This window comes from Cervus elaphus, chromosome 10, assembly GCF_910594005.1.
Source record: "Cervus elaphus chromosome 10, mCerEla1.1, whole genome shotgun sequence".
Lineage (NCBI taxonomy): Eukaryota > Metazoa > Chordata > Mammalia > Artiodactyla > Cervidae > Cervus > Cervus elaphus.
In genome coordinates this window covers 44,702,634-44,728,066 of record NC_057824.1, presented here as the reverse complement: position 1 = coordinate 44,728,066, position 25,433 = coordinate 44,702,634, and the positions used below count along the sequence as shown (strand labels likewise).

Genomic DNA, 25,433 nt, shown 5'->3' with positions numbered 1-25,433 from the left:
GTGGATTCTTTTAATTGATACAAAACCAGGGGTCATACAGGAAGCTGGCCTGGGCTAGATCTACACCCTCTTGATTCCTCTGGGTCCTCATTCTATCTGGCATACATGCCATGTTTTGCTGGGAATGAGGAAAAGGTTATCATAATGAGAAGTGCCCTGACTTAATAGAAACTACAGTGTTGATTCTTTCTCTGGACTCCTCAGGTTGTCATCTGTATGAAATGTAGGATTTTGTTGTTTTCATGATGTATAGCCGTGAATAGCAGACGGTGAGCAACGTGAGAGCAGGGGGCCTGCTGTCTGCAGTTTATCCCGTGCAGGGGGCGGGGTTACCTGGCACTGGGACAGGGTCTAGCATCGTTTATCATGTGAATGAATGAATGAATGAATGATCTCACTGAGGTGTGGAAAGTAAAAATGAGAAGGGGAATAGGATTTTAAAAATCTCACCTCTGTGGGAAAGAGGAAATTGAGACACCTGATTGGGCAGGTTAAGCCTAGTCCTTTAATCACCAGGTCTTAAAAATTGGGCATAATTTATATCCTTGAAGGTATTGCAGGGCAGTGCCCTTCTGTTAAGGACTTTTTTTTTTTTAATGGTGGAACAGCATTTTATTCAGGTCAAGAGTTTCTTCTAAATTAGAGCATATTCATTCCTATTTTGTGGTTTGAGTCTGTGGAGTCGAAACTTGTCAGGAAGGGTTAGCAAAGCCGTGCTTCTAATAATGTGGAGATCTCACTGGCAGCTGTGCTAAACCTCTTGCTGTAAACCAGCCGCGAGTCGTCGTCTGGTCGTGAATCATGGTGTGACCTTTCAGGGAAAACAAACCAACCAACCACCAAACACACTAATCAGATTTTTTGTTTTTAGTATCAGGATTGTAAACGCTGACACTTAACAGTCTGTCAGGCCCACTTGGAGCAGTTAGATAACTTCCTTTCTCTATTTCTGTTTGTGCAACACAAAGATGTGTATATCCTTCTTTAACAGCGTATTAAAAAAAAAAAAATTAAAGCTTTTCTTCCACTGAGTTAAGGTACATCTATGGGTTTACTAATCAGGGGACTCTATACACATGCAGATCGCCGACTGTCACTGAAGACATACTGAATCTGAATCTCTCCGAGGGTGGGAGGGACCCAGCAGCACCCTGAATGGATTGTATGGTTAATCAGATTTGGAAATGACTAACAGAGCTACTATGTAGTTTTCATCCATCCATCTATTCTTATCCATTTATCCATGTCTTGAGTATATGAGGATTCGTTGCTCTTGGGACAATGGTTATCTTAGAAATGGGCATAGAAACCAGCATTAGAACATAATCTCTGCCCCATGGGGTTCACAGTCTGGTTTAAAAGTTTTTAACTTTGAGTTGAGCTTTAAAGGATTCACAAATGTCCCAAAAGTCATGGGCAGAAGATTTTGTGTACACATGTTTTTCTAGCTTTCATCAGATTCTCTAAGGGGTCAATGACCCATAAAAGGTTAAGAACCGAGGTCTAGCGCTCTTACAGCTCTTCTGCAAACAGTGGCAGAGGGCAGTGTTTCTGTTGCCACCTACAATGTTTTTGACCTTTTGAGAGGCAGTAGCAGTTTGTGAATTGCACCTGTTTTCTGCCCCATTTAAAATATTTAAAAAGAAGAGAATATAGTGTAACACCTGCGTCGCGGTCAGAAGTGATATAGAAAGGAACTATTTGGTGAATTGCCTCAAATTTAATGTCAAGTTGATGCTTACAGAAAAAATAGCCCAGTGGTCAGTCTGATGGAAGAACCTTTTAAACCAGGATAACACAGGCAAGGTCCACTCCAGTTTCCTTACAGTATGTAATTAGCTGAATTACAGTGACAATTTTCACCCCATGGATATACATAAAGACTAATTGTCTTATTTTTGTTACGTTCAGTCCACAGCATGTCCATTGAATTGCTTAATTCCAAAATAACATTACCAGCTGTACTTCTGGCTCATCCTTCCTTAGGTCCTAAAATCTCCAAGTAACACTGTTCATCACAGAACAGAATTAGATATTAGAGAGGTCTGTCTTGAACTGCTACAGAAGTTTTACTTAGCAAAAGAGTAGAACCCATTCTATGTAATATTCTTATCCCTAAGGATAATTTTGTAAATCCATTTTAATTAAAGTCTTCTCTTCCCTTTTTGTGACTTCATGTGTTTCTTTGGAGAACAGAAATTCTTCAAATTTTGGAGCTCTCGTGATGCTGCATTTTACGGTTGGATAGCTTTGGAAGAAGAGGGCAGTCAGTGGAATTAAATGTTATTAATTGATAAAATTCCTTGTCTGTTTATTTGGATATTGTTCTTTTGGGGGCTTGGAGGGAGTTAAAGGCTTATTTCATTGTCAGTGAAGTCTTATAAAGTCTTTTAATGCTGTTTAAATGTCTGTACTACTTATTTTGAACTTGTGTGTATATTACCTTGCATTATTCATTATTCTTTTTAAAATGCTGACTATTTTATCTAAGTAGATTTTAATTTACTGGATGATGATTATATGTTCTAGGTCATTATAGTCTTGCCATCACTTAGCACGCTGAGTCATAGTAGACTCTCAGTAAATAAATATTTGATTAATTGGGTGTTTATTACCTTTGAGTCTTGAGTTCCCCAGAGACCAGAAAATGGACTAAATCTGGAGTTAGAACTTGATACGTGCTTTGAAAGGTTGGAATGTAAAAGCGAATTGTCAGATCTGTCCTTAGGCTCATTCCATATTCTCTTATTATTTTTTATGTTCACATATAGACAAATCAGTTCATATTCTGTAGTTCTTTAAAATCTTACGTATATAGAATTCCACAGTTAGAGAATTTTGTGCTAGAGCCACAACACTTAATTTTCATTTAAATATTAAAGGAAATGAAACTTTACAGAGGTCTTTTATTAGTTACTGCTTTTTAAATAGAAAGGAGATCTCACTACAGACATGATCACTAAAAGATACCTGCTAATCTAATAGATATCACACTTGTGTGCTAAGTCTCTTCATTGTCCGACTCTTTGCAACCACATAGACTGTAGCCCACCAGGCTCCTCTGTCCATGGGACTTTCCAGGCAAGAATACTGGAGTGGGTTGCCTTTCCCTTTTCCAGGGGATCTTCCCGATCCAGAGATTGAACCTGTGTCTCATTATGTCTCCTGCATTGGCAGGCGGATTCTTGATCACTAGTGTCACTTGGAAATCTCATCACCCTTAACTTGTCCCAATCAAATACAATCTTATCAGCTCTGTTTGGGTGGAGGGATCATTGAAGGCTTTTAATGAAAATGAATGAATGAATGAATGAGTGTCATCAGTTATCTGGAAAATCAGAGTTTGTAGGTTTGAGGGAGAGAGATCCGACTGAGAAGGGGTGTGTTGCAGACCATACTGTATGAGAGGAGGATCTGGGAACGTTTCTCTTCTAGAAGAAATGGCTCAGGGTGATACATGGTGGCTGCCTTAAAGTTGTTTCAGAGCAGATTTCAGGAAGAGGGGGTTAGATCCAAGTGGTTCCATTGTAGGAACATTTTGACATTCTGTATGAATAGAGTAAATTTCCAGTAGTGCTTTCTGGAGTCTTTGAGTTCAGTTGTTGAAGGCATTCAAACTAACTCAGTTGTCACCTGGATTATCAGAGTGGGGGTTTAGCACCAGGAATTAGTGACCTTTGAGGTCTCCCCATCCCAAAGATACTGTTAATTAAATGATTTTCTAGCTAGAGTGTTCTGAGTAAATCTAGCTATGGTTCAAAGTCCAGATCTGCTCCCTGTAGATTCTTTTTAAAGAGCTTGGTCTTGGATGCTGTTTACTTAGTGTTTAATCTCAGGACCATCATGTGTATTGAACTGGAACAATACCAAGTTTATCCAGTCCTCCTGGTTCTCTTCTCATAGTAGTCTGAGCTCTTAAAGGTGAGGCCATTTAAAAGTATCATCTTGGCATTTTTCTTATTGCCTGTGTGTTTGCAAATCAAAATGTGAATTAAGTTCAGTCATTTGCAATATACCGGTTTTCATTTCAAGTCACTTAAGTGACATCTTTAAGAAAGATAGTCATACTTTACTTACCTTAGGTCTACCCCATCTCTTTTCTTAAAGAAAAAAAAAAAAAGCTCCAGTTATGAGACTGAAGAAGTATTTTGTGATGGCTAAAAATATGCTTGAGAGTAGTAACATGGTCTCTAGTTAAGCACAATTAGACCTGGATTGGTGAGGCATCATTACAGTAAGTAGATATTTTGTTAAAAAAATTTTTTTTTTCCTTTGGTTAAAAAAAGAAGCAGGGTGGGGGGATGTGCAGGTGGGGTCAGTCTTACCAGGAAAGCTGAAATGAATTCTTCAGCCTTGCAGTACCAGAGGGCAGTGTGGATTAATGTTCTGGCCCTAATTCAGCATCCCATCTCTTCAGACACTTGGCTCTGATTCTTTCGTCTCAGAACTGAAGTCTTAAGGATTAAGAGGAGAGAGAATGGAAATGCATCATTTTCTCTGCCAAAGGAGGTACTTAAACTGGGAGAGGAGGAGGGGACGTTAACAAATCAGGCCTTGGCAAGGAAATCTGTCATGAATCAGCAGTGACTTGAAAAGCCTCTGTCGCTGTGTTTTACAAAACTAAACATTTGCCACTACCAACATTTGTCTCTTGCTTACCTACAGGATCAGCTTCAGGTTGCTCTATGGAGGGAATGAATTCCCTTTTATTTTTTTGCCCATTTTGACAACATTAGGTAATTAATTTACTACTAACTCAATTAGGCTCCGGCCCATAGAGTTTGTGCGTGGCCTTTTAAAGAGCCTTTGTTTTGACGCTAATTGAACTGGTTGTAGCAGAGACAGCCAAACAATTTACATTTATCTTTGGCAGGACTCAAGAGCTCTCCCTTGGTATGGACAGCTGCACATTCTGTTTCTTCTACGAAGTGTGGTACTTATGTGCTTTATCTTAAATTTCTAGTTAAGAGACCTTTGCAAATGACAGAAGCCACATATATTATTGTAGACAAGTTGGAAGATTTAGAGGGATACACAGGAAAGAAAGATCACACAAAATTTTATTGCCATGAAGAGAACCATTCATAACCTGGTATTTGTCTTTCCGTACTTTCCCCCTTATAAGAGAATGCATGCATCTGTATGTATACGTTTTTTATATGTTCTAATTTTACAAATACGTAACCGCACCATACAGATGGAACTGTGATCCACTTTTTTCCTACTTAATAAGTTGGAAACATTTTGTCATTTCATAAAACATTCTACAGTATTTTAAATGGCTGCATGGTATTCCATTATGTGGATGTACCAAAATATATTCAACCAGTCTGTTGTTATAAGCTCATTTCAGGTTTTTGATATTATAATCAGCACTGTGATATATATTCTTGTTACTAAATCTTTAAGTTCTTAATTATTATGCAGAAGATAAATTCCTTGATACTGAATTACTTGGACAGGGGCATACATATTTTAAAATTTTCTGATGTGTATTGCCGAATTGTAATTTTTGAAGGTTGTACCATTTTCCACATTCACTTGCACTATCTGAGAGCTTCATTGTGCTTATTCTTGGTATTCAAGAGAACAGTATTGAAAGTATTGACTTGGTGTGGGTTAAATCCTGATCAGTGATTTTGCTGTTGCTCATTAAATTTTTGTCAACCATATAAATCTTATGTTCCCAGTATTAGGTGAAAGAAGCCAGCTTACCTCATATAGTAGAAGAGGGTTTTGCTTACTTTAATAATGGTATGTTATTTTGTTTTGAAAAGGTATAAAGAAGTAAGTAGCTACTTCATTTAGACAGAATTATTTTTCCTCAGGGAAGATTCTGAAACAGTATTTTTCATATGAATAAAGACCAACCTAAAGAAATTGACTACAATCAAAATAAGAAGTGGATAGCTTTGCTTAGTATATGAGGAAATATTAATACCTTCTTGAAGTGGCAAAGACACTGGATGTGTTGCCTGTGTAACCAGGAGTCTAGAGGAGCGGGATAAACTCTGGCGTCTCCATCAAGAGTAGCCTTGGAGAAGCCATCACAATACACTGTCTAAATGTCTTTCTTTTTTTTTTTTAAACTTTTTAGCAGTGTTCTGCAGCATGTAGGATCTTAGTTCCCTGACCAGGGATGGAACTTGCACTCACCAAATTGTAAGCTCAGAGTCTTAACCACTGGATTGCCAGGGAAGTCCCTAAATTTCTGTGAAGAGTAACTACTGCTTTGTTCTACAGTCTCCTTACTTGTATAAACTGCTAGGTGAGAATTCACAACAGTTGATGTTGAATTTTCTGTGTTAACAATACCTGAATGTTGGGCATGCAGTCAGACAAGTAGCAGGTACTCATTGTTCACTGGATGAATAAATAAATAAATATTCAGGAGAGTTGAAATTAAAGAATAAGATCTTTCAGATCATCTGGAACTGCCCCCACTCCCCTCCCCAGTTTTATAGCAGAGGAAACTGAGGCTTAGAAAGATTAAGTGACATCTTGCTCAAGAGCAAGTTAATGATGCAAGCAGAAGTTGGAATTCTCTTATCAGTGTATTGCCCAGATTCTTATAGTGCTAGTAGGATTGTGCATTTTGCCCAGGATGGTACTCTGTATGACTGTGTTTAAAATCAATAGTAAAATTCTCATTTCCTATATTATACAGCTTCCCCAACTCTTTTTCTTCACTAGTGAGGTCAGCCTCCGTTTTTGTGTTGAAATTCAGCACACCATTAGCTCACGTTTCTTTTTTCTTTTCTCTCTTTCTTTAATATTCTCACTTCTCCAATTTCATTCTTAGTAGACGTTTTAATTTACTCCCGGCAGTATTGCCATCTGGATGTCAAAATGCATTGAGTTGACCTCTTATCTGGAGAACCAGTGAAGGTCTCGCCTGCCCCAGAGGGATTTAACCAGGAACTGAAGCAGATAAAACAAGGCCCAGGTGCTGCCAGTCTGCCAGCCTGTACTTTGACTCCTGGATGGGGTGCACATGTACACATGGTTTACTGCTAGAAAGCAGCTTCTGAGTACAGTTTCTTTCTGAAAATTTTCACTTTTCCAGTGCAACATATTGTCTGCAGCTGCAGTTGATTTCAGAGTAAATCGGAACTAAAGAAGAATTAGAGAGAAGGTTTTTTTTCTTTTTAAGCCTTTCTCTGCTTTAATTTTTTTGCCTCTGACTTTAGCCTTCTCCCCTTCTTAGTGAATTATTGTAGAGTTTTATTAAAATTATAAGTTCTAGAAATTACACACCATGGTATTTAGACCAGCATGGGATACTGTACTCTTAGGTTCAATAATATTTCAGAGAACATCTCTTTATTACATATTAAATGATAGAGAAGTATAATAAAATGTACCTTGAGAGTACTTATCTAATTTATGTCCTGTAACGTTCAGTACTTGATGCAAATGTAGCAGATCTCAACTCAGAAAGGAACAAAACTGGTTCTAGCCCAGGAGAAAGATTGGCAGGTTCCTTGTTGATGGCAGATGTTCAGCAGTCTTAGAATTTGAAACCTCAAGGGATCTTTATAATATCTCATCCACCTTTTAGTTTTACGTATGGAGAGAGAATTAGCCATGGTCCAGGGCCATTCAGCAGGTTAGAGAGAGAGCTGGGGCCTGAACCTGGGACTGAATGCCCACTCTGCTGTGTTTCAGTTTCTGATCATAGTTGAAGCATTTAGTCTAATCTTGCTTTAAAAGAGCATACTTTCTGATGTTTCAGACATAAAATCTGTTGTGATGCCTATGGGCACCCAAATTCTGACCCTGTTGTTGATTTTTCTCGGTTGCCTAGGTCATTCTGCGCTTTTCTGAGGGTGGACTTTGGTGTGACTAGAATGAAAGATGTGTTGAGACAGAGCTTAGAGATCTGTCTCTGATGAAATGACTTCTTATTTTTCTAAGAAGGCAGTGAAAAGACAGCATAGGGACTATTATTTCATGAAACTGTTGACTGTGGATGAAGAGAAGCCCATGTGGTAGGTGGTCACAGCTCTTAGCAGTTGCGTTGCTGACTTTGCCCCCTCTTGCAGTCTTAGATATCTGGGAGCTTGTGCTTCTTAATCTTCACCTATATTCCTATATTCACTGTATGGTCCTGGTCAAGCGCCTCCCCTCTCCAGCCTTATTTTCCTCTTAGGAGATTGAAGGGGGCTAAGACAGTTGATTTCTAAGGCACCTTTCAAGAATTGAATAGTTATTCTGAAAATGATTATCTTTGTAGACGTTTATCCACGTGATCAAATAACCAAACATGTATTTCTCACAGTCTGCTTTCTTACTGTTTTGATTTGTTTTCATGAGAATTTGGAAAATGTCTACAGACTTTACTGTGATTAAGCTGCTAGCAATTATTTGCAGAACACCCACCAAGTGATCGAGGGCTACAAAAGAAATAGTGTCCAGCCTCAAGGAGACCACAGAGACTTCTTTATCTTCCAAGCTGGGGATGGAGGGCATTCTCTTCCAGTGGATTTAAGCTCCATGAGTGCAGGGCCTTTGTCTGTCTTTTATAGTGCAGGGCTCAGCAAATATTGGTTGGATGAATGAAACAGTGAATCCACTTGTCAGTCTTGCTTCTGTTTACCGAAGATGTCCCACTGAGATTTTTTGTTTTCTTCAACCTGTAAGTGCTGTTAACATGAGTAAATTTCCCAGGAAATATTCTCTACCCTCCATAGAAGAATGAGACCAGGATGCTCTGAGGCTAAGTGGAAAAAAAAAAAAAAACCAACCCGTGAATGCTGCATTCCACTTTACTCTCAGCATATTGAAAGCATTGGGATATCTGTCTTAAAATAACTTTGTTCAACCCAACATTTCCCAAACTGATTTGAACTCAGAGTCCTATCCATTCCACTCATCCATGGAAGAGTTGTTAACATCTTGCAGAACTTTGACCTGTGAAAGAGATAGTTTGGTATAGAGAGTAGTAATGGGAAATATAACAGAAGCAGCAACATTAGTAAAGAACAGTTAATTCAGTGTATGACAGAGTATATATGTTAAGCACTGCTTCCGGCAGTCCTGTGTGATAGAGTGGTAGACTTGTAGGGTGGGTTTTTTTTTTTCTTTTTAAAAATGACTGTGCTTCATTGGAGATTTAAGGTTCGGTGGTAGATTAAAAGAAGTTTCAAGGATCTAATAACTAGTTTATAGTTATGGAAGTTGAATGGTGTTAATGTTAAAGTTGAATGAAGTTAACTTATGTCAAGGGCTGAGCTGTCACGTACGGCAGGGAAATAATGATGAAAGGAGTCTGCGTCTGCTTCTTTAGGAGCTGGCTGTCCAGTGGAGGAAACAGACTTGTAAACAGATTATAGCAATAACGTGCTATAGGACACGTTGTAATGAACAGAAATAGGACAGAGGAGGGAATGGTGTTTTCCCCCTCCAGTTTAGAACAGGCTTGCTGTTCATACCATAAGCCAAAACCAAACTAACCGAAATCCCCTAGATCTCCCAGACAAAGTTCTCACACATCAAGACTCACATGACTAGGCTGCTTTGTGCTTTTCTTGATCCAGCCTAATTGTATTGTCTGTGGTCCCATCAGAGCCTTGTTTACACCTCTGTCACAGGTCTTACCACAGTTGTGTGTGAATGACTTCAGGGCACAGCAGGGTCATCTTTGTCCCTGATTTCCAGGGCCTTGCATGCACAGCATTTATCTCCTAATGCCCACAGTGCATATTGGCTGTTTTGTTTAGACTTGGGGTAAGGCATTGGGGCTTGCTCACTTTTAAGTAAATTCAGGAAATAAATTTTATATGAAACATAGACTGGGAACATAGTAGTATTGTTGAGAGTATGACTCCTTCCCATAGCACTTTTCCCCCCCTCAATGTCTACATATGACTGAAATTTCAAGAATTCAGTAACATTTTTGTAGAAACTCAGTAATTCCACACATGAAGTGTTTTTATTTCATGGGAGTGTTTTGTAGTCATTTTTGTAGGACTTTTCTTACATCCTGTACTTCATCTGAAATATTTTAGGCTAAGTTCAGCTTGATATTCTATTTCCTGCTAGTGGTTGTGTTTGAGGCCCAAGGTCAAAGTGTTGATTGATGACATTTCCCTTTAAAGTATTTGTATCCATCTGCAATTTGGGGGTAGAGTGACTCCCAGTATGGTGCAATGGAAATAACTGAATGGAAGTCAGCCTTGTATGGTTTTGAAGTTCACTTTCTCTGTAACCCTGCGCAGGTTCCAATAACTGAGGAGATTCGACCATAATGGCACAGTCCCTTTTAATACTGACGTTCTGTGATTCTCCAGGGAGGATTCGCTTCCAAGGAAGAGTTAAAAATGGGTAAATTTTTAGGTTAAAAGGCTTTGGTCATGTTTTTGTCCCTTAGCCCATATAGGAGCAATGAGACTGCTTATCATGGAATAAAACTAAATTACCTAGAATTCTCAAAGGCTGCAGTTCTGATCCTATTTTTTAAGGGAAAGAAAAAAATGACAGTAAAACAAGCTTGTCTGTATCCATGAATCAGGAAAAATTCATCCCATTTTCCTACATATACAGTATACATAACCACATTTGGTGACGTGCTGCAGAGTCTTAACTGAAAATGAAATTGGTTCCGTTTTTCATCCTAAATCTAGGAAGGACTGTAGTTGATAGATGCATTTTGAGTACTTTCATCCAGCGTTAAGCAGTTGCCTTGGGTGAAAAGGCCTTGTGTATAAGAAGTTGACTCCCAGCTTTATGATAAAGATACTGGGTATTCTTGGATATGTCACTGAATCTTCCTGAATTTCAGTGTCCTCAGTGGTTAGATTTGATATCATTCTGATTACCAACAGCTCTGTGATTAGACAATTCTAGGCATTGATTTTAGGCTCCTTCCTGTTCATTTCCTTCTAAGATAACAATAGTGCCATCTCCTCCCCCACATAATACCAGACAATTGTTGATTTGTGAGGGAGAGGGATCTTTTAAAACACTTCAAATGGTATATGCAGTGTTAGTTACCTATTGGTATATTGCAATATTAGTAGTACTATTACCATAAACTTAAATTTATTTCATGGCTTAAAATAATGCATGTTTATTATTAATCTCACAGTTTCTGTGGGTCAGGATTCTGGGCACAGCTTAGCTGAGTCCTTCGTAAGGATGCAGTGAGGATGCTGCGCAGGGCTGGAGTCTCGTCTGGTGCTCACCTGGGGAAGGATCCACTATCACGCTCCCTCAGGTTGTTGGTGGAATTCATCTCCTCGCAGAGTAGGACTGAGGGCGTTATTTATTTCCTTGCTGGTCTGGGGCTCTCTCTGCTCCTGGAGGCTGCCCACAGCTCTTGTCATGTGAGGTTCACCCAACAAGGCTGCTTGCTTCCTCATGGCTAACAGGAGAGAGAAAAGGGCGGATCCTACCATCTTCTGTAATGTCATCACATAATCATGTATCTCTGTCATCTTTGCTGTATCGTACAGGTTGGAAGCAAGTCGCAGGGCCCTCTCTTACTCAAGGAGAGAGGCTCATGTGTGGGCGTGGACATAGGAGGATCATGGGACCACCTTGAAGGGTCTCTCAACCCACATATGAAAGACAGTAGCCATATTTAAACATTTTTATTCTGCTTTCTTGTGGATATTTGCTTAAACATCTTATGCTATAGTAGAGTCTCAAAAAACATTGATTAAGACTTCTGTTCAGTTAAAGTTTTGGGCCCACTGTTTTGTTTTGCTTTGTTTTTTTTTTTAGCATGCCCTTGTTTTTTTGTGTCCACATATATTGGTAAAGGTAAACTTTGAGGCTTCTTCATTGTTCTGTCTTCCTGCCCAGCACTGTGCCTGCAGATGTTAGGTGCTAAAGTGTTTGTTGAAGGATTAGAGAAGCATTGAATTAATTTGAAGAAGGTGTCTGTCACAGACTGAGTTGTTCTTCCTTCTCTGTATTCATATGTTGAAGCCCTAACATCCAATGGGTTGATGTTTGGAGATGGGGCCTTAGGAAGGCCTTAGGTGAGATTGTGAGTGAGGCCCTTGTGATGGGATTATTGCCCTAATAAAAAGAGGCACCAGAGAGCTTGCTCGCTGGCTATGTTCAACATTAAGAACATACAGAGAAAGTGGCTGGCTGTTCGCCAGGAGGCGAGCTCTCACCAGAAACTAACCATGCTGGCATCTTGATCTTAGACTTCCAGCCTCTAAAACTGTGGGAAGATAAATGTCTATTGTTTAAGGCACCCAGTCTGTACTATTTGCTTATGGCAGCCCAAGCTGACCTACACTACCCTCTGTTCTCAGTGTAGTAAGAGGTAAATGTCCAAGTACAAAGATTGCAGATGGTAGTGACCTCCTGGTAGCTAGTGAGCCAGGGAGAGTGGTGTTTATTGCAGCTGTTGCCATTCTTTACTGAGTTTTAGTCACAACTGCCTGTAGAGACCCCTAGACTTTTTTTCACCCTGGATAAAATGATGATCTAAAACATACTGCCTTTGGTTTTTCAGTGCTGGACTGCCAAACAATGAAAACAAAATGTTGGCTCTTGAAAAGGTTTAATGGTGGGAACTTACATGGTAAATTCTTAATTTCTTCTTCTGGAGTCTTAAAAAAAAAATTCATTTGCCTACGTATTTTATTTTTGGCTACACTGAGTCTTCATTGCTGTGCATGAGCTTTCTCTAGTGCAGTGAGCAGGGGCTACTCTCCATTCGCGGTGCTTGGGCTTCTCACTGCCCTGGCTTTTCTTGTTGTGCAGCAGGGGCTCTAGGCGCTTCAGTAGTTGTGGTTGCCCTGCGGCATGTGGAATCTTCCCAGATCAGGAATCACACTGGTGTCCCTTGCATTGCAAGGTGGTGTATTCTTAACCATTGGACCACCAGGGAAGCCCCTGGAGTCTTAACTTAAAAAATTTAGTTTGTTTATTCATGGGTTCATTCATCCCTGGAGACGCAAAGGGCTCAGTGTCCTTTCCCCAGTTTTCTACCTTTCTGATTCTGGTTAACTTGCTTTGTCTCTCTAGGGTCTCCCTTGTAAAATTGGGATATTCACATCCATCTAAAAAGAATGAAATAATTAGATAAAGCTCCAAGCATGTAATAGGCCCTCACTGAATGACAATTTGACTAACCATGGAGGAATGATTAACATGTTACATTTATTTATTGTTTCATTCATCATACCAGCAATGGCATGGTATACTACATGAGAGAGCTCAGTGAGAAAGAGAATTGGGCTGGGAAAGGAACCAAGAAAACCTCAGCATCTTCCTTCTGCTTGAAAACAGGTCTTGTGCTTGCTTCGGCAGCACATATACTAAAATTGGAACGATACAGAGAAGATTAGCATGGCCCCTGCGCAAAGATGATACGCAAATTCGTGAAGCGTTAAAAAAAAAAAAAAGAAAACAGGTCTTGAATTCTTAAGCAGGGAATTTTTGGGATATTTTTAAGCTATGTAACACTTGTTTATAATAATTGTAGCCAAATTATCAAGCAGTGAGAGGCTTTTTTTTTTTTTTTTTTTGGACATGGCACTTAGTCGTATCAGAAGGACACACAAGTGATTTAGAGGGAGGATCTTAGAATTTGAAGAGTCTACCTGTTTCATTAGGAGGCACAGTGCCTCATGTGGTGACATGCAGTCCCATGGAACAGAACCAACAGGAGTCATACATCTTATCTTTTATACAGACTCAACATTTTCAGTAATTCTGTTGAAACAAACTCTAAAAGAAATGTAGACCTGTGAAACCCATGAGTCAGCCTGACCACACTCCTCCCGGCCCCCCCAAGGCTTGCTGCATCTCTCTGCACTGAAGAGATTGAATAGATGCATTAGGAGACAGGTGTCAGACTCCCTCATTGTTCAAAATTCAGTTCTGAGTTAAAGGTTGTTTTTTTGAGGGGGTTGGGGGTGATACTGGGGGAAGGGAGGAGTGGAAAAGAGACTTACAGCCTGGGGCTCCTGCTGTTCTCTTAGGGGATTTAGGACCTGTAAGAACAAGTGAGATCTCCCAATGGCAACACATAAATAGCAATGACCCTTAATTGAAAGGGAGGAGACCAAGTGAACCAGAGGCCAGGACTTTACAGTGATGATTAGTGGCCTGAGGGTGTCAGCTGAAATGGTCTGGATTTTTTTTTTAAATTCTAACTCTTTCCCATCCCCCATTGATAAAACTAAGTAAGGTGTGAAGAGGATGGTCCCTGGGTGGACTGGAATTTCAGAGAGGAAGGGCCCCCAAACCTTTCTGAAACTAGTGTATAACAACCTGACTGCTACCTGCAGTTTGCCAATTACCCAATTATGACAAATTTGCACATTAAAAAAAAAAAGTAGGCTGCTACTATTCTTCCTTATACAAGGATTTTAGTCACTGTACATCTTGTGTCTTTAAATAATGTATTAGGAACATTTTCAAGTCTGTAAGTGCTTTTTTAATGAGAGTGTGAAGATTTTAATGGGACTAGATTGCTTTTCATGACATTTCAGAGTGACTTAATTGTAACAATGTTGAGAGGCTGTATTTTAAAGTTTGCTAAGTATGTCTGCTGTGGATTATAGTCAGACACTTACAAGGACGGATGGATGGATAGTGGAACCAGATAGATTTTTCCTCACTACTTTCCTCCAGATATTTGCTCTTTGGAAATATGGTCACAAGAAAAAAGGTACAGGTCAGGGCTCTCTTTAATGTTTTAATTTTAAGTGGGAACAGAGGCCAATACCTGAGGCTGGCGGGGATAGTTTGAGACCAGTTCTTTACAACTTACTTGGGCAATGATGCTTGTTGGACAGCATTTATTTCTTTTTACAGAGCCAAACACCAGAATATCTTTGTTCATACTCGCTTGTTAGTGCCTGAACTCTCTTCTTGGCTTAAAAAAGTACCTGTCTTGTGTCTCGTTTTTTTCAGATATTTTAGTGTTTCTTAAATATTACTACCAAATAACAGTGTACTTTTTAAAGGATAATTTCAGACTCTTTGTGAAACTTTATTTTTTTCTTTACAGCATTGACAGGTCTTTACAACATTCATTCTGAATTGAGTATTACGGTTCAGAGGTCTTTTCCTGCATAAATGCTCTTAGGATTCTAGAACCTGTGGCAGACTTCTCAAAATTAGATCAGGTGGTCAGACACTTTCAGCCCTACTCTTAGAAGGGGTTTGTATTAGTTTCCTAGGACTGTGATTGCCTAACAAAGTACTCTTTTACTTTTGAAAATTTACTTAGTTTTTTTGGCTGCCCTGAGGCTTTGTTGCTGTGGCAGGCTTTCTCTAGTGGTGAGCGGAGGCTTCTCTCCTCTCTAGTTGCACTGTCCGGGCTTCTCGTTCCAGTGACTCCCCTTTGGGTAGCGTGGGCTCTGGGGTGCTCAGGCCTCGGTCGTTGCAGCTTGTAGTCTAAGTAAGGGCAGCTCAGTACTTGTGGTGCGTGGTCTTAGTTGCCCCGCGGCGTGTGGAGTCTTCACGGATGGATCAGGATCAAACTTGTGTCCTTGCATCGGTGGGCAGATTCTCAATTGTTGTACCACCAGGGAAGTGCAAAATACTGCTTTAAAAACTTAATGTAACAAAAGTGTATCCTTTCACCCTGCTGGAGGCATGAAGTCTGACATCAAGGAGTCAACAGGGCCATGCTCCCTCTGAAACCTGTGGGGACATCTTGCTTGCCCTTCCTAGCTTCTGTGGTTTGTCGGCAGTCTTTGGAGTTCCTTGGTTTGCAGCTGCTCCACTGTGGTCTCTGCCTTCCTCATCACATGTGTTTTCCCTGTGTATCTCTGTCTTTCTTTAAGGACACCAGGCATATTGAATTAGGGGCCCACCCTATTCCAGTGTGACCTAATCTTAACTAATTACATCTGCAATGAACCTATTTCCAAATATGGTCACATTCTGAGGTACTGAGAGTTAGAATTTCAAGATACCTTTTTTTTCAGGGGATACAAATTCAACCCGTAACATGGTTATACTCTCAAAAGCACCTAGGAGATTCTGATGGAGGCTGCACAGGTTTGCAAAGCATGGTTCCTGGCCTGCTGGCACAGACAGAATTCGCTTTGAGCTTTAAAGCAATTATACATATATATTTGTTTCTGTGTGTGTGTGTGTGTTTATGTATATGGTTTAAAGAAGAAAAATAAGCTCCCAAATCATGTAATCACCACCCAGCATAAAAAATAAAACTTTATACTTTTGAAGGCCTTGGAAAGCCTCAGATGTTTGTTTAAAATGCAGATTCTCCTCTGAGGGGTGAGGTCGGAGACATTCTGAGCAGCATGAGGATTAGAATTATTCAGTAACTTTTTTTTTAACCACAAGGTGTGTTTTAAGTTCTAGAAAATTTAACTTTGGAGTGGGATGGGTGTTGTTTTTTAATATTACAGAATAGAAAAGCTGAACGAAAATTTGGTAATTCTTTTTTTTCCACAGTGTGGTGGGGATGTCATTACTTCCTCTTCTGTTTGGCATGGTTTCCTGGGGGAAAAAAAAATCTCGCCTATAATTTTCTGAATTAGTTTAGATCTGTGGTTTAGAGAGGTTTGTGAGAGGAAGGTGTGTATGTGTGAAGGTAAGAGTTCTGTTATTGATGATGTGTCTCACATTCTTGTCCTTCTCCTGGGAATTCTGTGAAGATTAATATCTGCTAGATCATTTTAAGTTTGCAAAGTGAGTTAAGTTTCCTGGGGGAAGTGTTACATAAATGTAAATAAATTATGTAGCACCTGAATTTGGTTGTTCATCATTTTTTCAGTGTGTTTTAATTAAGAACTTAGCACTATTTAAGTTGGATGGGTGGGGAAAGACCTTAATCACTCAAACATGGTTAAATGTAGGTAGGAGCAGCATTTAGACTGGAACCCAGGAAGGAACAAATGAACAGGACTTCTTCTGGGTATCCGTCGTTGCTGAGTCGAGCTGTGGGTTAATGTCTTCTCCCATGGTTCTGTTAGAACCATGGCCCCCACAACTCCCCTTTTAAAGTTGGTTTACATACTTTCAGATTCTGTAGACCTTTCTAATTTTCTGGAGTGAGCTGGAAACCTTTTTTCTTTTTTAAAACCTTTTTTTCCCTCTAGTTTTATGGAGTGAGCTGGAAACTTTTTTTTTTTTTTAAAGGAAGCGAGTGTTTCACTCTGTAAGCTACCCAGGGAGCAGGGAGGCAGCCGTGTTGACTTCTGGTGCTTGCAGCCCGTCCGGCTCAAACAGCTGGCTTCCAAACTGCCACCTTCTGCCTGTCACATAGAACTTTATCTCTCAGTAGGGGACAGCGTCCCAGGACCACCGAAGAGTGGAGAAAGGAAACAGTTGCCCACACCCTGCGGTCCAGTTATGCCTCTTTGGTTTGCTGTGTTGTCAGAGTCTCATCTGATGTTTATTTTCTTGCCTTGTTCCTCTGTGAACAAAGAGTCACCTCATTATCCACTTTCCCATGGCTGACCCCAAACTTGTAACCTTCTTCATTCATTCACCATGTCTACTGAGCATCTGCTTGATGCTGAGTAGTAAGTGCCTGTGAATTACGCAGAGTTCTTGATGCTGTGGAGCTGCCTAGTGGATGACACAGACATTAAAACAAGTCAAAACCAATAGCCAAATAGGTGTAATAGATGAGGGGTAAAAAGGACAATTGCAGGCTCTTAAAATATACAAGGGACCCGAGCTTCTCTGTGGTGTTTTAAAGAGTGACATTTCAGCAAAATCTAGAACGATCACTGGGAATTAGCAGGGAAGAAGGAAGAACAGGGGAACATTGTCTTCTAAGAAGTACAAGGTGGAATCGTTTTTTCTGTTCCTTCCTGTCTACTCTTTTCAGTCCCTACATAATCTCTTGTCATGGCATGATTTCAGCCATCCAAGTGGGCTGGTAACTTTGCTACACTTGATGGTTGGAGGTCAGGAGCTACAGGAAGGGGCTGGTAGTTAAAGCTGAACATGAATTAGACAACAAGAGGTGGTGTAGTAGTCTTGTTTTACTGGTGTGGTTAACCCGTTAAATTTCTTGGCATACTGTTTCTCTTAAGTTGTGCTCTGGTGACCTTTTTGGAAGCCCATGTTGTCCTGCCAACCCTTGTATGTCTGGGATGGGTTAAGGGGTTGGGAAGAAGGTACACATGCCAAAGGAAGTCCTTCTTGGCACTCTTTCTTTCTGTAAGAGGTAACAAAGTTGTAATATATCTTTTTAGGTATCATTTCTCAAACTTCTGACATCAGAATCACCAGGAAGCCTGTTAAAATACATATCTTTCATAGACTTTCCCCCAGACCTACTGACTTAGAATCTTAGCAGTAGGACTCCTGGCTGCCCTCAGGCAGGCAGGTTCTCTCTTGAGAACCTCTGGGTTATTCTGACTTTAAAGATGAGGACTTGCATCGTTTCAGCCCCACTGGGCCCCTGCTTGATGACCCACCATTTCTCATCATGAGTATCAGTTACATAATTTGAAGGGCCCAGTGCAAGGTGAATGTGCAGAACTCCTTATTAAAAAAGTATTAACAAGTTAAAGAGGGCCACAGCCTAGCATTAAGCCACGTGTGGTGTCCTCCTGAGCGCAGGGCCCTGGAAGAGCGCCCAGGCTGCGAGCTCGTGAGCCGGCCCTGCACACCACTTCCGTTTGCCCTCTTAGAGTGATCTGTTTATGGCTCCCCGTGCACCGTGCTGTTCTTTGCCTTTGTCCCTCAGGTCTCCCTGAATGAAACGCTATTTTTCACCTCCTCTTTCTCACCTGGGCTCACCTCAGTTTTCTCATGGACTTATTAGAGTCCTGTTCACCGCAAGATGATGTCCTTTGAGGGCTTGCTGCTCTGCATCCTTGAATCCCCTGCCGTTAGCTGAGGCTTTGCCGCTGCTTCCTCATCAATTTGCTGAATAAAATACTTTAACCTCAATACTTTTCTTAAAACTTAATTAGGTTACAGACCACTGGGAATGCAGATCTGGTTCAGAGGGAGGTGCTGGAGGCAGTGTTATGTGAGGAGCCAGGGCTGCCTGGGCGTGACTGGTGTCAGTGCGAGGACGTCTCTGGCAGGTTGTGCCTCGTTCGTGGTCGACATCTTTGGTAGCTGTTATCTTCCCTCTGATAGTTGGGGTTTCCTCTCTGGATCTCTTATTGACCTTTGAGTTCTTGAAAATAACAGCTTTTCCGAAGCCATTTCAGTTCAAATGTGCTGTTGGTAGAGTGTGAGGAAAAGTTTCTTGTGGTAGAAATGTGACTGTTTTGCTCAGAGGTAACTGTTTGAAACTAGACATTCCTGGATTGTTTGAGGCACTATGTTCTGGAGAATTCCCCAAAGCTGGAGGCACTTGGTAAGTGAGGTTGTGGCTCTGCAGTCAGAGAATCAGTCCCTGCTGCTATGCTTAACAGGACTGACTATTCCTGCCTTAACCAGAGGTAGGCATTTGGGCAAGAGGTCTGTGAAACCTCTTCCTCTCAAAGATGGACTAGCAATTAGAAGTTTGGAGAAATTAGAGAGCATGTTCAAGGTTGATTGAGATATTTGGTGCCTGAGCTGGCACTGGAATCCGTGATTCCTGTTCCTCTCGAGGCCTCGGTAAATATTTGTTCAAAGATTGTTTTATTCTTCCTTTGAAGATTATCATCTGGCCTTGACCTGATGCAGTTAATGGAATGAATTATGTACTTCTTTTTTGAAATTGTTTCAAGGAGTTAAAGTGGACAGATTGTCTGAAACAGTGCTGTCCGATTGAAATATGAGTCACACATGCAATTTAAAAGTCTTTAGTAGCCACATTAAAAAGTAAAAAGACATGAATTTAACTTTAATAACTTAATCCAATATATAAAAAATTTTTAGTCATTTTGATATGTATGCATATATGTATATATTGATTTGTTGTTGTTGTTGTTATTTAGTCACTAAATCCTGTCCGACTCTTTTGCCATCACATGGACTGTGGCCCTGACAGGCTTCTTTGTCCATGGGATTCTCCAGGCAAGAATACTGGAGTGGGTTGCCATGCCCTTCTGAAGGGGATCTTCAGTATCCTTCTTGGCAGGCAGATTCTTTACCACTGAGCAACTGGGAAGTCTGTATATTGATATATTCCTATGTGTATCAGTATAAGAATATTGAGATATCTATGTCTTTTTTCCCAGTGTAGCTACTGCACTGGACAGCGCAGGTCTAAAGTTACTAGCTGGTGCATTTAATTTTTATTTTCTCTGCTTTTTAAGGCTGCTTTAACCCATTTTAGTTAGCCCGTGAGCTTATTACTGGTGTGATAAAATAGCTCAGGAAATGAGGGTCTGGGATATAAGCTAACTTATTAGTTAGCATGCCAGTTGTACTGGTCAGTTGAACTTAGAATGCTCCAACATGGATTTGCTGTATATCTCTATCTTTGTGTTGGGGAGAGTGCTTGCTTTCTCTTAGGGGACAGAAACCACCTCGTGTGGAGACCTGCTGTCAGTCAAGGAGAATCTCTCTGCTATTGAGCAGCCTCTGTCTGCACAAAGAGCCTCCTGCTGAATTTTTGCAGATTTTTGCTCCTCTTGGAGCTGGGAAGGAAAGTGTGAGTTTTTTTAGAAAGATTGCTGATCAACATGTGAAATCTTCCTCGGGCTGTATAATTAAAGTCTGTACATCAAATAGATCCTATAATCATTTCTTAGCCTAAGCAGATTATAGAAGCTAGCAAATTAAGGCATCAAAAGATCCACACACAAAAGATCCACACACAAAAGATCCACAAACATCAGGTTTGCCCTCATTTCTAGATAAAGGCTAATATGTATATGGTCTGCGGGGTGTGATTTGAATGGAAGTTTTCCCTTCATTTTTTAGATCACTGCTCAAAGTCTACTGACAGAATACAGGGAGACAGCCTTGATTAGATTAGACCAGATTGGATTAAATCAAATAGTTAAAGCCTTTGGAGCCTCTAGCTTGTAGGAGACACCATAATGGCCTTCATAGCGTCCCTAAATCCTATTAGGTAAGTTAATCTTATTGAAGAATTTAGGTCTGCATAAAGTAGCATTGCTCTTTATGGGGTGGTCTCCGGCTCTTAAGGTGAGCTGATAGTAACTTTCTTGGAATAGGTTGGTTATGTAAGTTTGGGGCAAGTTATTCTAAACAACTTGAAAGTAGATACCTGCAGTTGATAGAATATCTCTTGTAGAAAACTAGTCTGTCTCCTGGCTGCTCTTTGGCATGGTTGCTATTAGTGTCTGTTCCAGGGATGTTTTAAGCCCTGGTCTGGGGAAAAATGGGCTTCACTGGTGGCACAGATGGTAAAGAATCTGCCTGCAGTGCAGGAGACCCAGGTTCTATCCCTGGTCACAAAGATCCCCTGGAGAAGGAAATGGCTCCCACTTTCAGTATTCTTGCCTGGAGAATTCCATGGTTAGAGGAGCCTGGCGGGCTGCAGTCCAGGGGGCGCAAAGAGTCGGACACAACTGATTGACTAACACTTGGGGGAAAGAGAGTCAGGAGAGATGTGTAAAGAGTTGTAAAATCAACTGCTGTGGCATATGGGGATGGATTGATAGGTGGGAGCTTTATTTTTAAGCTTTGTGAAATCATCTTTTATAGCCTGTATCCGTTTTAGAGGTTGTCATTAAGAATCATGTGCTGAGTATATAGCATGGTTGACATATTGTATTAAATGTTGGGAATAAAATAAAGAATTTTGGAACTTGGGAGCTGGAAGCATCTTTGAGATTTTTCTGGCTGTGTTTGTAGTTTTATTATAAGTTTAAGTTGGCTCTTGCCTGTTTCTACAGATGCAGTGACCATATTTTTCTGAAGTAAAACATCTTTTTGTCACAAATTTTTTTTCAATTTTTAAATTATGGACAGGCAAAGTTTTACAAAGGCACATAAATTGTGTCAGATTTTATCTTAGATTTACTATCTTTTGGAAAAAGAAGAGAGTATAAGAAATTGAGACTGTCCATTTCTGAGTGAGTGCTTTACTGCATCCAGTGAGGACTAGTGCGACTATTGGGGGGGAAGAAAAAAGAAATAAATTAGACTTACATCTTTGTTACATGTGGTCTAGTTAGACATAGACAACTTTAAGACCCAGAAGTGATTATTACATACTGAACTGGCCTCCAGAGATGCAGGAGATTTTTTTACCAGGCATCTTTAAAGATAAGTTGCATAGTGCTTCAGCTAGGAGCTGAGCGGCCACTACTGAGACCCACCGAGTTAATTGGTTTGCAGGCAGAATGTGAGGCATCTGATGTTGCATCTGGCTCCTCAGTGAATAACCATGAGAAGGTCCCTATATCCAAGGGCTTGAGAAGACACTCTGGCCTGGGAATTTCACTGCTTTTGTGGCGTGTGGACTTCCTTCTTGATAGAGCCTAGGGGACTTGTTAGCTCTGCGCTCTGCTTGTTCCTGGGTCAAGAAGTAAGTTAAGCTCAGTTCTTTTTAATTTTTTTAAAATTTATTTTATTTTTGGCTGTGCTTGGTCTCCGTTGCTATGCGTGGACCTTACGTTGTTGCAGTGAGCAGAGGCTACTCTCCAGTTGCTGTTTGTGGGCTTCTCTTGCAGAGTGTGGGCTCTAGAGCGTGTGGGCTTCTGCAGTTGTGGCGCATGGCCTTAGTTGGCTTACTTGCCCCTCTACAAGTGGAGTCTTCCTGGACCAGGTATCAACCTATGTCCCCTGCGTTGGCAGGCAGATTCTTAACTACTGGACCACCAGGGAAGTCCCTCATTTCTTTATTTAACCCCTCTGGTAGGGGCAACTCTGCATCTGGGTTCTGTCCTGAAAGATTAAAAAGAATTTCAGGTGTGGACCAGACATGAGTGTAAAGAACAGTTATGATGGATGAATGGTTTTGATTTGCTTTTAGGAAGGAAAGTGCAGCTAGCCCTTTGGATGAAGATAATATCTCTCTTCAGTCATCCTCTGTATCGAGTGTATGGTGTTCTCTGCCTGTATAGCACTTGTATTTTCAAGAGCTGGGGTCATTGACAGAACACTTCTCACTCTTGAGTTTCAGAGCATAGCATGTGCATCTGAAGCCAGAAATGTAATTTTCTCTAAGTGTACTAAGCATTACTTTAATTCTCCTTATAGTGCATGCAAGTGCTCATGCAGTTGTGGGTTTTTTCATGCTCCTTGAAGAGGAATCACCCCGTTTGTACTTTATTGGTTCTTGATTGCACACTTCTCAGGGTTACCTTTGTTAGGAAGTGGCCACTGGAAGAGTGTGTGCTCATTTTGTCCTTCTGACCTTTACTCCTGGGCTCCCCTGACCCTGGACTCACCCTTTCTGCACTCTCATCAGCTCAGCTTTGTTCTCCTGGACTTCTTGTTCTTACTCTGTGAAGGAGATGTCCTTATTTCTCTCCATCTCAACTTAGTGTCCATTCTGTTGAGGCAGTTCTAAGATGGGAAGAGGTTGGGAGGGGATTTGAACAAAGATTGGATCTGGTTAGGAGAAGTTTATAAAACTTCTATATTCAGTGCTAATTGTTTTCAGATGCTTTGAGATCACAATAGGCTTTGGTGGGAGACCTTTGAGAGCAGCTTTTACCAGTCATTAGACAGACCTGTCTGCTTTTTTTCCCTGTCCCGTCTGTTTTTCCTGTCCAGTTTGCTTGGAAGAGCCTACCACATCTTTATAAACTCACTCATTCTCCTCTTTCAAAGACTTCTTGACTTCCTTCTCACATCTGCTGCTCCCAATCTTGCTGAGTCCCTTCGGGAAGGAGGAGAAGCCATCCTGTCTGTAATTTACAGACCCTTCCTTGTGCTGCCCCAGAGCTTCACAGAAAACAATAATAATGCTAAGGCTTACTTACATACTTAAAATGTGCCTAGCACCTGACAAGCGCTTTCCATGGATTATCGCTTGTAATGAAGTCAGCCCGATGAAGTCCGTGTGCTGTCACTGTCTTCGTTTTATATATGGGAAATCGATGCTTAGAGAGTTTGGTAATATGCCACTGTGTTCACAGCTGGAATCAAGTGATGGAATCAAGATTCAAACCAGGTAGCCCAATTCCAGGGCTCACGTCCAACTCCTCAGGGAAGGACTGGGAGTTAACAGCCAAGAGAGCTATGCTCATGGCAGCTTTTTAAAATCTGAGGTATCTCCCTTTAACACAGACCTGAACACTCATGGTCTTTTTACTTTCATTTCATTCATTAAGTTGGGTGTTCTCCTTTGATCTTTGATGGTGGTAACTATGTGTTTTAAAGAGCCAGAAAGAAAAAGGTTAGAGGTGGACTTTCTCAGCTATAGCTCCCCTTGACTTCAGTCAAATAGCAGGACTTCTGCCGAGGAAATAGGCGCTAAGTGCTCTTGCTTTGAAAAGGTTAGTTAATTGGTAGAGGTTGTGTTTCTGTGGTTAATTTGTGTTCCTGTCTTAGCCACATGTGAGTGTCCACAGGCATCGAGTGTGTTGTCCAGCAGTCCCATAAAACAAGGCTTGCTTCAGCTGGTACCAGTTGGTGCACCTGAAAGACAATAGGGAAGCTTGTTGACCATTTGGCACTTCAAATTAGAAACTGTAAAACAATAATACAGACGTGAAGCAAATCCTCCAGTTAATGAAAAAAAAAAAATCTACAATTGTGCTTTGTGACTGAGTGCAAAATCACAACCGGCTGCTTATACAACAAAGCAAACACTTCAGAATTTTGGCAGCTGTTTTATACATATAAAAAGCTCTAGGCTCTGGATTAATTTGGGGGCTGTCATATTTGAAAAGAAAAGAAGAGTCAGTCACTTGGCTTTCTTGTTTTTTATAAATTCACAGCAATGATTCTCAAATCATAGTCCCTAAGCTAGGAAGTATCAGCCTTACCTGGGAACTTGTTAGAAATGCAGATTTGTTTTTTGGGTCCCACCCCAGGTTCACTTAATCAGAAACTGTGGGGGTGGAGCTCAGCAATTTATGCTTTAACAAGTCCTCCAGGTGATTCTGATGCTCTCTCCAGTTTGGGAAACACTGGGGAGTGGGTAGAGTATTTGGGGGATAGGCAGGGGAATCCGCTTTTGGGTCACCCATAGGTGAGCATTAGGCTTTTGACCAGAGGTTGGACAGCTGGCCTGAGGGTATATGAAGGCCCACTGCTCTCAGGAATGTGGGGGAGCTGTCTTAGGGAAGGAGCTGTGCCTTTTTGGGGAATGGATTAGGAGAGAGGGTTTGAACTGTGGCTTATTACCAATTTGTAAGGAACCATTTCAGTATTTCATTCGCCCTCTGAGCTGTGTGGTGCAGTCAGCTCTCACAGGCCCAGAGTGTACGGGCAGAGGAGAAGAGACTTGGGGACAGAAAAATCTAAGCCCATCTTATTTCTTAGGCCAAGCCTTTGAAGGGCTGCTGATGCCATGGACATTACAGAGGGAAGTTTAGGATGGGAGTAGGGTGGTGGCAGGACAGATTAGTTCTTTGTCCATCTCATCCCCTATCTTGTGTCTTTGCCTCCAGCTTTCTTGGCAGACAGGATTTGTTTAGTAATTTTCTTGGGGCCTC

The 25,433-nt window shown here is 40.9% G+C and overlaps 1 protein-coding gene and 1 non-coding gene across 6 annotated transcripts in view; both read left to right on the top strand.

The window, feature by feature from the left end:
* The window catches only part of AUTS2 (activator of transcription and developmental regulator AUTS2), a 1,192,920-nt gene that overhangs the window by 27,638 nt on the left and 1,139,849 nt on the right, over positions 1-25,433 (top strand). The window lies entirely within an intron of this gene.
* LOC122702402 lies at positions 13,260-13,366 on the top strand. Its single transcript, XR_006343261.1, has one exon. It is a non-coding gene; the product is annotated as a U6 spliceosomal RNA (small nuclear RNA).